General features: G+C 65.5%; 2 non-coding genes and 7 pseudogenes across 2 annotated transcripts; all 9 read right to left on the minus strand.

The window, feature by feature from the left end:
* Window positions 1–1,151: 1,151 nt before the first annotated feature.
* LOC130705214 (5S ribosomal RNA) lies at window positions 1,152–1,270 on the minus strand (annotated as a pseudogene).
* A 910-nt stretch (window positions 1,271–2,180) lies between these two features.
* On the minus strand, window positions 2,181–2,299 carry LOC130705261 (5S ribosomal RNA; annotated as a pseudogene).
* Window positions 2,300–3,208: 909 nt separating this feature from the next.
* Window positions 3,209–3,327, minus strand: LOC130705194 (5S ribosomal RNA). Its single transcript, XR_009005752.1, has one exon. It is a non-coding gene; the product is annotated as a 5S ribosomal RNA (ribosomal RNA).
* Window positions 3,328–4,235: 908 nt separating this feature from the next.
* LOC130705303 (5S ribosomal RNA) lies at window positions 4,236–4,354 on the minus strand (annotated as a pseudogene).
* A 907-nt stretch (window positions 4,355–5,261) lies between these two features.
* On the minus strand, window positions 5,262–5,380 carry LOC130705142 (5S ribosomal RNA; annotated as a pseudogene).
* Window positions 5,381–7,319: 1,939 nt separating this feature from the next.
* LOC130705215 (5S ribosomal RNA) lies at window positions 7,320–7,438 on the minus strand (annotated as a pseudogene).
* A 910-nt stretch (window positions 7,439–8,348) lies between these two features.
* LOC130705262 (5S ribosomal RNA) lies at window positions 8,349–8,467 on the minus strand (annotated as a pseudogene).
* A 909-nt stretch (window positions 8,468–9,376) lies between these two features.
* LOC130705304 (5S ribosomal RNA) lies at window positions 9,377–9,495 on the minus strand. The gene has a single exon (XR_009005754.1). It is a non-coding gene; the product is annotated as a 5S ribosomal RNA (ribosomal RNA).
* A 907-nt stretch (window positions 9,496–10,402) lies between these two features.
* On the minus strand, window positions 10,403–10,521 carry LOC130705144 (5S ribosomal RNA; annotated as a pseudogene).
* Window positions 10,522–12,307: the final 1,786 nt, after the last annotated feature.

Genomic DNA, 12,307 nt, shown 5'->3' on the forward strand with positions numbered 1-12,307 from the left:
ATTCCGGAGCACGCTGTGTTGGGAGGGGCCTGAGGAGGTGAGGCCTGCGGCGGTGCCCGGCAGGGGAGGAGCCGGCCTCGGATACGGGCGACTAAAGGAGAAGGTGGTGCGGGAGGGAAAAAAGCCTACAGCACCCGGTATTCCCATGTAGTCTCCCATCCAAGTACTAACCAGTCCCGATTCTGCTTAGCTTGTGAGATCACATGAGATGGGATGCGCTCAGGGTTGTATGGCCATAGAAGGCAGCGGGGGCCACGGGGTGCCTCTTGAGGCTCAGCTTCGTTGGTGCTGGTGACTTATCGCCAGGCCGGTGGCCAGCCCTCTCCTGCACGGCCCTGCTGCCTGCCCAGGCAGGCGACAGGAGGCCTCGGGGACACGGAGGTGGCAGAGTCTTGGGCGACCTTGCAGCCCAGTTCTTGCGGGAACCTCCAGACCCGTAGGCGCTTGAGGCTCCGCCCCAGATCCCACTCGATGCTCACAAGGACGTGGCCTCTGAGGCTGGAGGGCCAGTGGCCTGCTGTCCTTTTGGCATTCCCCACTGTGTGCATCCACGCAGTGCTAGGCGCAGCCCGGCTAAGGCCGGGCCGGCCCTCCTGCCCGACGGCAGTTGGCCCAAAGCCAGTGGGAGCCACCATTGGGCCGCCACGGCCCCTTAGCCCCAGCAAAGCCACCCTTGCACCCACGCCAAAATCCACGCACCGTTCCGGGTACTGGAGGTCAGCTGACCTGGAGAACTGGTCACGGCCCAAGACCCCACTCCCGCCCCCTGCCATGGTGAAACGGTGGAGGCTGGGCTTTTTCTGGAGGGAGCTGTGGAGAGGCACACCGGCAGACAGGTGGCTGCGGCGCGGATGGGCGCTGGTGGGGTCGGCCAGGGGCAGGACCAGGGCCTCGCGGGCCTCACGATCTTCACCCGGGCCTACAGCGGAGTCTGGGTCTGGGCCGGCCACCCCGGGAGAGGGTGGGGTGTGGTTGCCTTCCAGGGCCTCCTTCTGGCGGCATGTCCAGCCAGACGGGCGGGCTGGGCCCCCTCCAGCGCACGATGTGTTGGGAGAGGCTTGAGTAGATGAGGCCTGCAGTTGTGCTCGGCAGGAGCAGAGGAAGCCTCGAGCACCGGTGACTACAAGAAAAGGCAGATCGGGAGGCAAAAAATACTACAGCATCTAGTATTCCCAGGTGGTCTCCCATCCAGGTAGTAAACATACCCGACCCTGCTTAGCTTCCAAGATCAGATGAGATGAGTTGCGTTTAGGGTGGTACGGCCGTAGAAGGCAGCAGGGGCCACGGGGTGCCTCTTGAGGCTCAGCTTAGCTGGTGCTGGAGAATTACCACCATTCCGGTGACCAGCCCTCTGCAGCAAGGCCCTCCGGCCCACCCAGGCAGGCGACAGCAGGCCTCGGGGTCCGGGGGTGGTGGAGTTTTGGACGACCTCGCAGCTCATTTCTGGCGGGAACATCCAGGCACATAGGCGCTTGGTGAACCGCCCCAGATCCCGCTCGATGCTCACAAAGACGTGGCTCCGAAGGCTTAAGGGCCCGTGGTCCACGGTCCCTTGGGCATTCCCAACACTGTCCACCCTCGCAGTAGTAGGTGCAGTCCAGCCGCGGCTGGGCCGGCCCTCCTGCCTGACGACAGGTAGCCCAAAGCCACTGGGAGCCACCATTGATGCGGCACGGCCCATTGGAACCAGCAAGACCACCCTTGCCCCCACGCCACCCACTGAGCACTGTTCCCAGCGCATGGTGGCCGGCCGGCCCGGAGAACCGGACCCGGCCCACGACCACGCTTTCGCACCCGGCCATGGCGAAGCAGCGGAGGGTGGGCTTTTTCCGGAGAGAGCTGTGGAGAGACACACAGGCAGATAGGTGGCTGCGGCATGGATGGGCGCTGGCGGAGGTGGCCAGGTGCAGGACGAGGGCTTCGCGTGCCTCACGGCTGTCACCCGGGCCTGCGGTGGAGTATGGGTCCAGGCCAGCCACCCCGGGATCGGCTGGGGTGCGGCTGCCTAACAGGGCCGACTTCTGGCCGCATGTCCAGCCAGTGCGGCTGGGGGTGCCCCTTCCGGCGCACACTGTGTTGGGAGGGGCCTGAGGAGGTGAGGCCTGCGGCGGTGCCCGGCAGGGGAGGAGCCGGCCTCGGATACGGGCGACTAAAGGAGAAGGTGGTGCGGGAGGGAAAAAAGCCTACAGCACCCGGTATTCCCATGTAGTCTCCCATCCAAGTACTAACCAGGCCCGATCCTGCTTAGCTTGTGAGATCAGATGAGATGGGATGCGCCCAGGGTTGTATGGCCATAGAAGGCAGTGGGGGCCACGGGGTGCCTCTTCAGGCTCAGATTCGCTGGTGCTGATGACTTACCGCCAGGCCGGTGGCCAGCCCTCTCCTTCTCGGGCCTGCGGCCTGCCCAGGCAGGTGACAGGAGGCCTCGGGGACCTGGAGGTGGGAGAGTCTTGGGCGACCTTGCAGCCCAGTTCTTGCGGGAACCTCCAGACCCGTAGGCGCTTGAAACTCCGCCCCAGATCCCACTCGATGCTCACAAGAACATAGCCTCTGAGGCTGGAGGGCCAGTGGCCTGCTGTCCTTTGGCATTCCCCGCTGTGTCCACCCACGCAGTGCTAGGCGCAGCCCGGCTAAGGCCGGGCCGGCCCTCCTGCCCGACGGCAGTGGGCCCAAAGCCAGTGGGAGCCACCATTGGGCCTCCACGGCCCCTTAGTCCCAGCAAAGCCACCCTTGCACCCACGCCAAAATCCACGCACCGTTCCGGGTACTGGAGGTCAGCTGACCTGGAGAACTGGTCACGGCCCACGACCCCGCTCCCGCCTCCAGGCGTGGTGAAATGGCAGAGGTTGGGCTTTTTCTGGAGGGAACTGTATAGAGACACACGGGCCGATAGGTGGCTGCAGCGTGGATGGGCGCTGGTGGGGGTGGCCAGGTGTAGGTCGACGGCCTCATGGGCCTTATGGCCTTCACCCGGGCCTGCGGCGCAGTCTGGGTGAGGGCCAGCCACCCCGGGAACAGCTGGTTTATGGCTATCTTCCAGGGCCGCCTTCTGGCCGCAAGTCCAGCCAGACCGGCTGGGAGCGCACCCTCCAGAGCACACTGTGTTGGGAGGGGCCTGAGGAGGTGAGGCCTGCAGCGGTGTCTGGCGGAGGCGGAGGCGACCTCAGCCGTGGGCGACTAAAGGAGAATTTATAGTGGGAGGCAAAAAAGCCTACAGCACCCGGTATTCCCATGTGGTCTCCCATCCAAGTACTAACCAGGCCCGACCCTGCTTAGCTTCCAGGATCAAACGAGATGGGGCGCGTTCAGGGTGGTATGGCCGTAGAAGGCAGCGGGGGCCACGGGGTGACTCTTGAGGCTCAGCTTCGCTGGTGCTGGGGCTTGCCGACAGCCCGGCAGCCAACCCTCTCCAGCACGGCACAGCCGCCGCCAAGGCAGGTGACAGGAGTCCTCGGGGACCCGGGGTTGGCAGACTCGTGGGTGACCTCGCAGCTCAGGTCAGGCGGGACCCTCCAGGCCCATAGGCGCTTGGCCCTCTGCCCCAGATCCCGCTTGACGCTCACAACGACGTGGCCCCAGGGGCTTAAGGGCCCGTGGCCCGCGGTCCCTTGGGCATTGGCCACCCTGTCTGCCCACACAGTTCTAGGCGAAGCCCGGCCGCGGACGGGCCGGCCCTCCTGCCCAACGGCAGTTGGTCTGAAGCCACTGGGAGCCACCTTTGAGTCGGCACGACCCCTTAGACCCAACAAGGCCACCCTTTCCCCCACAACAACTGCCGAGCAAAGTTCCCTGCGCCTGGTGACCGGCCGGCCCGGAGAACCGGTCTGGCCCACGACCCCACTCCCGCCCCCTGCCATGGTGAAACGGTGGAGGGTGGGCTTTTTCTGGAGGGAGCTGTGGAGAGACACACGGGCAGACAGGTGGCTGCGGCGCGGTTGGGCGCTGGTGGGGTCGGCCAGGGGCAGGTCCAGTGCTTCGCGGGCCTCACAATTTTCACCCGGGCCTGCGGCGGAGTCTGAGTCCAGGCCGGACACCCCAGGAGAGGGTGGGGTGTGGCTGCCTTCCAGGGCCTCCTTCTGGCGGCATGTCCAGCCAGACGGGCGGGCTGGGCCCCCTCCAGCGCACGATGTGTTGGGAGAGGCTTGAGTAGATGAGGCCTGAAGTTGTGCCCGGCAGGAGCAGAGGAAGCCTCGAGCACCGGCGACTACAAGAAAAGGCAGATCGGGAGGCAAAAAATACTACAGCATCTAGTATTCCCAGGTGGTCTCCCATCCAGGTAGTAAACAGAGCCGACCCTGCTTAGCTTCCAAGACCAGACGAGATGAGTTGCGTTTAGGGTGGTAAGGCCGTAGAAGGCAGCAGGGGCCACGGGGTGCCTCTTGAGGCTCAGCTTCGCTGGTGCTGGGGCTTGCCGACAGCCCGGTAGCCAACCCTCTCCAGCACGGCACAGCCGCCGCCAAGGCAGGTGACAGGACTCCTCGGGGACATGGGGTTGGCAGACTCGTGGGTGACCTCGCTGCTCAGGTCAGGCGGGACCCTCCAGGCCCATAGGCGCTTGGCCCTCTGCCCCAGATCCCGCTTGACGCTCACAACGACGTGGCCCCGGGGTCTTAAAGGCCCGTGGCCCGCGGTCCCTTGGGCATTGGCCACCCTGTCTGCCCACAGAGTTCTAGGCGAAGCACGGCCGTGGCCGGGCCGGCCCTCTTGCCCGACGGCAGTTGGTCTGAAGCCACTGGGAGCCACCCTTGAGTCGGCACGACCCCTTAGACCCAACAAGGCCACCCTTTCCCCCACGACAACTGCCGAGCAAAGTTCCCTGCGCCTGGTGACCGGCCGGCCCAGAGAACCAGTCTGGCCCACGACCCCACTCCCGCCCCCTGCCATGGTGAAACGGTGGAGGCTGGGCTTTTTCTGGAGGGAGCTGTGGAGAGACACACGGGCAGACAGGTGGCTGCGGCGCGGTTGGGCGCTGGTGGTGTTGGCCAGGGGCAGGTCCAGTGCTTCGCGGGCCTCACAATTTTCACCCGGGCCTGCGGCGGAGTCTGAGTCCAGGCCAGACACCCCAGGAGAGGGTGGGGTGTGGCTGCCTTCCAGGGCCTCCTTCTGGCGGAATGTCCAGCCAGACGGGCGGCTGGGCCCCCTCCAGCGCACGCTGTGTTGGGAGAGGCTTGAGTAGATGAGGCCTGCAGCCGTGCCCGGTGGGAGCAGAGGAAGCCTCGAGCACCGGCGACTACAAGAAAAGGCAGATCGGGAGGCAAAAAATACTACAGCATCTAGTATTCCCAGGTGGTCTCCCATCCAGGTAGTAAACAGAGCCGACCCTGCTTAGCTTCCGAGATCAGACGAGTTGAGGTGCGCTTAGGGTGGTATGGCCGTAGAAGGCAGGAGGGGCCACGGGGTGCCTCTTGAGGCTCAGCTTAGCTGGTGCTGGCGAATTACCGCCAGTCCGGCGACCAGCCCTCTGCAGCAAGGCCCTGCGGCCCACCCAGGCTGGTGACAGCACGCCTCAGGGACCGGGGTTGGTGGAGTCTTGGACGACCTCGCAGCTCAGTTCTGGCGGGAACATCCAGGCACATAGGCGCTTGGCGAACCGCCCCAGATCCCGCTCGACGCTCACAAAGACGTGGCTCCGAAGGCTTAAGGGCCCGTGATCCACGGTCCCTTGGGCATTCCCAACCCTCTTCACCCACACAGTAGTAGGTGCAGTCCAGCCGCGGCTGGGCCGGAACTCCTGCCTGAGGGAAGGTAGCCCAAAGCCACTGGGAGCCACCATTGATGTGGCACGGCCCATTGGACCCAGCAAGGCCACCCTTGCCCCCACGCCACCCACTGAGCACTGTTCCCAGCGCATGGTGGCCGGCCGGCCCGGAAAACCGGACCCGGCCCACGACCTCGCTCCCAAACCCAGCCATGGCGAAACAGCGGAGGGTGGGCTTTTTCCGGAGGGAGCTGTGGAGAGACACACAGGCAGACAGGTGGCTGTGGCGCGGATGGGCGCTGGCGGAGGTGGTCAGGTGCAGGACGAGGGCTTCGCGTGCCTCACGGCTGTCACCCGGGCCTGCGGTGGAGTCTGGGTCTGGGCCAGCCACCCCGAGAGCGGCTGGGGTGTGGCTGCCTAACAGGGCCGACTTCTGGCCGCATGTCCAGCCAGTGCGGCTGGGGGCGCCCATTCCGGCGCACGCTGTGTTGGGAGGGGCCTGAGGAGGTGAGGCCTGCGGCGGTGCCCGGCAGGGGAGGAGCCGGCCTCGGATACGGGCGACTAAAGGAGAAGGTGGTGTGGGAGGGAAAAAAGCCTACAGCACCCGGTCTTCCCATGTAGTCTCCCATCCAAGTACTAACCAGTCCCGATTCTGCTTAGCTTGTGAGATCACATGAGATGGGATGCGCTCAGGGTTGTATGGCCATAGAAGGCAGCGGGGGCCACGGGGTGCCTCTTGAGGCTCAGCTTCGTTGGTGCTGGTGACTTATCGCCAGGCCGGTGGCCAGCCCTCTCCTGCACGGCCCTGCTGCCTGCCCAGGCAGGCGACAGGAGGCCTCGGGGACACGGAGGTGGCAGAGTCTTGGGCGACCTTGCAGCCCAGTTCTTGCGGGAACCTCCAGACCCGTAGGCGCTTGAGGCTCCGCCCCAGATCCCACTCGATGCTCACAAGGACGTGGCCTCTGAGGCTGGAGGGCCAGTGGCCTGCTGTCCTTTTGGCATTCCCCACTGTGTGCATCCACGCAGTGCTAGGCGCAGCCCGGCTAAGGCCGGGCCGGCCCTCCTGCCCGACAGCAGTTGGCCCAAAGCCAGTGGGAGCCACCATTGGGCCGCCACGGCCCCTTAGCCCCAGCAAAGCCACCCTTGCACCCACGCCAAAATCCACGCACCGTTCCGGGTACTGGAGGTCAGCTGACCTGGAGAACTGGTCACGGCCCAAGACCCCACTCCCGCCCCCTGCCATGGTGAAACGGTGGAGGCTGGGCTTTTTCTGGAGGGAGCTGTGGAGAGGCACACCGGCAGACAGTTGGCTGCGGCGCGGATGGGCGCTGGTGGGGTCGGCCAGGGGCAGGACCAGGGCCTCGCGGGCCTCACGATCTTCACCCGGGCCTACAGCGGAGTCTGGGTCTGGGCCGGCCACCCCGGGAGAGGGTGGGGTGTGGCTGCCTTCCAGGGCCTCCTTCTGGCGGCATGTCCAGCCAGACGGGCGGGCTGGGCCCCCTCCAGCGCACGATGTGTTGGGAGAGGCTTGAGTAGATGAGGCCTGCAGTTGTGCTCGGCAGGAGCAGAGGAAGCCTCGAGCACCGGCGACTACAAGAAAAGGCAGATCGGGAGGCAAAAAATACTACAGCATCTAGTATTCCCAGGTGGTCTCCCATCCAGGTAGTAAACATACCCGACCCTGCTTAGCTTCCAAGATCAGATGAGATGAGTTGCGTTTAGGGTGGTACGGCCGTAGAAGGCAGCAGGGGCCACGGGGTGCCTCTTGAGGCTCAGCTTAGCTGGTGCTGGAGAATTACCACCAATCCGGTGACCAGCCCTCTGCAGCAAGGCCCTCCGGCCCACCCAGGCAGGCGACAGCAGGCCTCGGGGTCCGGGGGTGGTGGAGTTTTGGACGACCTCGCAGCTCATTTCTGGCGGGAACATCCAGGCACATAGGCGCTTGGTGAACCGCCCCAGATCCCGCTCGATGCTCACAAAGACGTGGCTCCGAAGGCTTAAGGGCCCGTGGTCCACGGTCCCTTGGGCATTCCCAACACTGTCCACCCTCGCAGTAGTAGGTGCAGTCCAGCCGCGGCTGGGCCGGCCCTCCTGCCTGACGACAGGTAGCCCAAAGCCACTGGGAGCCACCATTGATGCGGCACGGCCCATTGGAACCAGCAAGACCACCCTTGCCCCCACGCCACCCACTGAGCACTGTTCCCAGCGCATGGTGGCCGGCCGGCCCGGAGAACCGGACCCGGCCCACGACCACGCTCTCGCACCCGGCCATGGCGAAGCAGCGGAGGGTGGGCTTTTTCCGGAGAGAGCTGTGGAGAGACACACAGGCAGATAGGTGGCTGCGGCATGGATGGGCGCTGGCGGAGGTGGCCAGGTGCAGGACGAGGGCTTCGCGTGCCTCACGGCTGTCACCCGGGCCTGCGGTGGAGTATGGGTCCAGGCCAGCCACCCCGGGATCGGCTGGGGTGCGGCTGCCTAACAGGGCCTCCTTCTGGGCGCATGTCCAGCCAGTGCGGCTGGGGGTGCCCCTTCCGGCGCACACTGTGTTGGGAGGGGCCTGAGGAGGTGAGGCCTGCGGCGATGCCCGGCAGGGGAGGAGCCGGCCTCGGATACGGGCGACTAAAGGAGAAGGTGGTGCGGGAGGGAAAAAAGCCTACAGCACCCGGTATTCCCATGTAGTCTCCCATCCAAGTACTAACCAGGCCCGATCCTGCTTAGCTTGTGAGATCAGATGAGATGGGATGCGCCCAGGGTTGTATGGCCATAGAAGGCAGTGGGGGCCACGGGGTGCCTCTTCAGGCTCAGATTCGCTGGTGCTGATGACTTACCGCCAGGCCGGTGGCCAGCCCTCTCCTTCTCGGGCCTGCGGCCTGCCCAGGCAGGTGACAGGAGGCCTCGGGGACCTGGAGGTGGGAGAGTCTTGGGCGACCTTGCAGCCCAGTTCTTGCGGGAACCTCCAGACCCGTAGGCGCTTGAAACTCCGCCCCAGATCCCACTCGATGCTCACAAGAACATAGCCTCTGAGGCTGGAGGGCCAGTGGCCTGCTGTCCTTTGGCATTCCCCGCTGTGTCCACCCACGCAGTGCTAGGCGCAGCCCGGCTAAGGCCGGGCCGGCCCTCCTGCCCGACGGCAGTGGGCCCAAAGCCAGTGGGAGCCACCATTGGGCCTCCACGGCCCCTTAGTCCCAGCAAAGCCACCCTTGCACCCACGCCAAAATCCACGCACCGTTCCGGGTACTGGAGGTCAGCTGACCTGGAGAACTGGTCACGGCCCACGACCCCGCTCCCGCCTCCAGGCGTGGTGAAATGGCAGAGGTTGGGCTTTTTCTGGAGGGAACTGTATAGAGACACATGGGCCGATCGGTGGCTGCAGCGTGGATGGGCGCTGGTGGGGGTGGCCAGGTGTAGGTTGACGGCCTCATGGGCCTTATGGCCTTCACCCGGGCCTGCGGCGCAGTCTGGGTGAGGGCCAGCCACCCCGGGAGCAGCTGGTTTATGGCTATCTTCCAGGGCTGCCTTCTGGCCGCAAGTCCAGCCAGACCGGCTGGGAGCGCACCCTCCAGAGCACACTGTGTTGGGAGGGGCCTGAGGAGGTGAGGCCTGCAGCGGTGTCTGGCGGAGGCGGAGGCGACCTCAGCCGTGGGCGACTAAAGGAGAATTTGTAGTGGGAGGCAAAAAAGCCTACAGCACCCGGTATTCCCATGTGGTCTCCCATCCAAGTACTAACCAGGCCCGACCCTGCTTAGCTTCCAGGATCAAACGAGATGGGGCGCGTTCAGGGTGGTATGGCCGTAGAAGGCAGCGGGGGCCACGGGGTGACTCTTGAGGCTCAGCTTCGCTGGTGCTGGGGCTTGCCGACAGCCCGGCAGCCAACCCTCTCCAGCACGGCACAGCCGCCGCCAAGGCAGGTGACAGGAGTCCTCGGGGACCCGGGGTTGGCAGACTCGTGGGTGACCTCGCAGCTCAGGTCAGGCGGGACCCTCCAGGCCCATAGGCGCTTGGCCCTCTGCCCCAGATCCCGCTTGACGCTCACAACGACGTGGCCCCAGGGGCTTAAGGGCCCGTGGCCCGCGGTCCCTTGGGCATTGGCCACCCTGTCTGCCCACACAGTTCTAGGCGAAGCCCGGCCGCGGACGGGCCGGCCCTCCTGCCCAACGGCAGTTGGTCTGAAGCCACTGGGAGCCACCTTTGAGTCGGCACGACCCCTTAGACCCAACAAGGCCACCCTTTCCCCCACAACAACTGCCGAGCAAAGTTCCCTGCGCCTGGTGACCGGCCGGCCCGGAGAACCGGTCTGGCCCACGACCCCACTCCCGCCCCCTGCCATGGTGAAACGGTGGAGGGTGGGCTTTTTCTGGAGGGAGCTGTGGAGAGACACACGGGCAGACAGGTGGCTGCGGCGCGGTTGGGCGCTGGTGGTGTTGGCCAGGGGCAGGTCCAGTGCTTCGCGGGCCTCACAATTTTCACCCGGGCCTGCGGCGGAGTCTGAGTCCAGGCCGGACACCCCAGGAGAGGGTGGGGTGTGGCTGCCTTCCAGGGCCTCCTTCTGGCGTCATGTCCAGCCAGACGGGCGGCTGGGCCCCCTCCAGCGCACGCTGTGTTGGGAGAGGCTTGAGTAGATGAGGCCTGCAGCCGTGCCCGGTGGGAGCAGAGGAAGCCTCGAGCACCGGCGACTACAAGAAAAGGCAGATCGGGTGGCAAAAAATACTACAGCATCTAGTATTCCCAGGTGGTCTCCCATCCAGGTAGTAAACAGAGCCGACCCTGCTTAGCTTCCGAGATCAGACGAGTTGAGGTGCGCTTAGGGTGGTATGGCCGTAGAAGGCAGGAGGGGCCACGGGGTGCCTCTTGAGGCTCAGCTTAGCTGGTGCTGGCGAATTACCGCCAGTCCGGCGACCAGCCCTCTGCAGCAAGGCCCTGCGGCCCACCCAGGCTGGCGACAGCACGCCTCAGGGACCGGGGTTGGTGGAGTCTTGGACGACCTCGCAGCTCACTTCTGGCGGGAACATCCAGGCACATAGGCGCTTGGCGAACCGCCCCAGATCCCGCTCGACGCTCACAAAGACGTGGCTCCGAAGGCTTAAGGGCCCGTGATCCACGGTCCCTTGGGCATTCCCAACCCTCTTCACCCACACAGTAGTAGGTGCAGTCCAGCCGCGGCTGGGCCGGAACTCCTGCCTGAGGGAAGGTAGCCCAAAGCCACTGGGAGCCACCATTGATGTGGCACGGCCCATTGGACCCAGCAAGGCCACCCTTGCCCCCACGCCACCCACTGAGCACTGTTCCCAGCGCATGGTGGCCGGCCGGCCCGGAAAACCGGACCCGGCCCACGACCTCGCTCCCAAACCCAGCCATGGCGAAACAGCGGAGGGTGGGCTTTTTCCGGAGGGAGCTGTGGAGAGACACACAGGCAGACAGGTGGCTGTGGCGCGGATGGGCGCTGGCGGAGGTGGTCAGGTGCAGGACGAGGGCTTCGCGTGCCTCACGGCTGTCACCCGGGCCTGCGGTGGAGTCTGGGTCTGGGCCAGCCACCCCGAGAGCGGCTGGGGTGTGGCTGCCTAACAGGGCCGACTTCTGGCCGCATGTCCAGCCAGTGCGGCTGGGGGTGCCCATTCCGGCGCACGCTGTGTTGGGAGGGGCCTGAGGAGGTGAGGCCTGCGGCGGTGCCCGGCAGGGGAGGAGCCGGCCTCGGATACGGGCGACTAAAGGAGAAGGTGGTGTGGGAGGGAAAAAAGCCTACAGCACCCGGTCTTCCCATGTAGTCTCCCATCCAAGTACTAACCAGTCCCGATTCTGCTTAGCTTGTGAGATCACATGAGATGGGATGCGCTCAGGGTTGTATGGCCATAGAAGGCAGCGGGGGCCACGGGGTGCCTATTGAGGCTCAGCTTCGTTGGTGCTGGTGACTTATCGCCAGGCCGGTGGCCAGCCCTCTCCTGCACGGCCCTGCTGCCTGCCCAGGCAGGCGACAGGAGGCCTCGGGGACACGGAGGTGGCAGAGTCTTGGGCGACCTTGCAGCCCAGTTCTTGCGGGAACCTCCAGACCCGTAGGCGCTTGAGGCTCCGCCCCAGATCCCACTCGATGCTCACAAGGACGTGGCCTCTGAGGCTGGAGGGCCAGTGGCCTGCTGTCCTTTTGGCATTCCCCACTGTGTGCATCCACGCAGTGCTAGGCGCAGCCCGGCTAAGGCCGGGCCGGCCCTCCTGCCCGACAGCAGTTGGCCCAAAGCCAGTGGGAGCCACCATTGGGCCGCCACGGCCCCTTAGCCCCAGCAAAGCCACCCTTGCACCCACGCCAAAATCCACGCACCGTTCCGGGTACTGGAGGTCAGCTGACCTGGAGAACTGGTCACGGCCCAAGACCCCACTCCCGCCCCCTGCCATGGTGAAACGGTGGAGGCTGGGCTTTTTCTGGAGGGAGCTGTGGAGAGGCACACCGGCAGACAGGTGGCTGCGGCGCGGATGGGCGCTGGTGGGGTCGGCCAGGGGCAGGACCAGGGCCTCGCGGGCCTCACGATCTTCACCCGGGCCTACAGCGGAGTCTGGGTCTGGGCCGGCCACCCCGGGAGAGGGTGGGGTGTGGCTGCCTTCCAGGGCCTCCTTCTGGCG

Source organism: Balaenoptera acutorostrata, chromosome 16 (assembly GCF_949987535.1).
Source record: "Balaenoptera acutorostrata chromosome 16, mBalAcu1.1, whole genome shotgun sequence".
Classification (NCBI taxonomy): Eukaryota; Metazoa; Chordata; class Mammalia; order Artiodactyla; family Balaenopteridae; genus Balaenoptera; species Balaenoptera acutorostrata.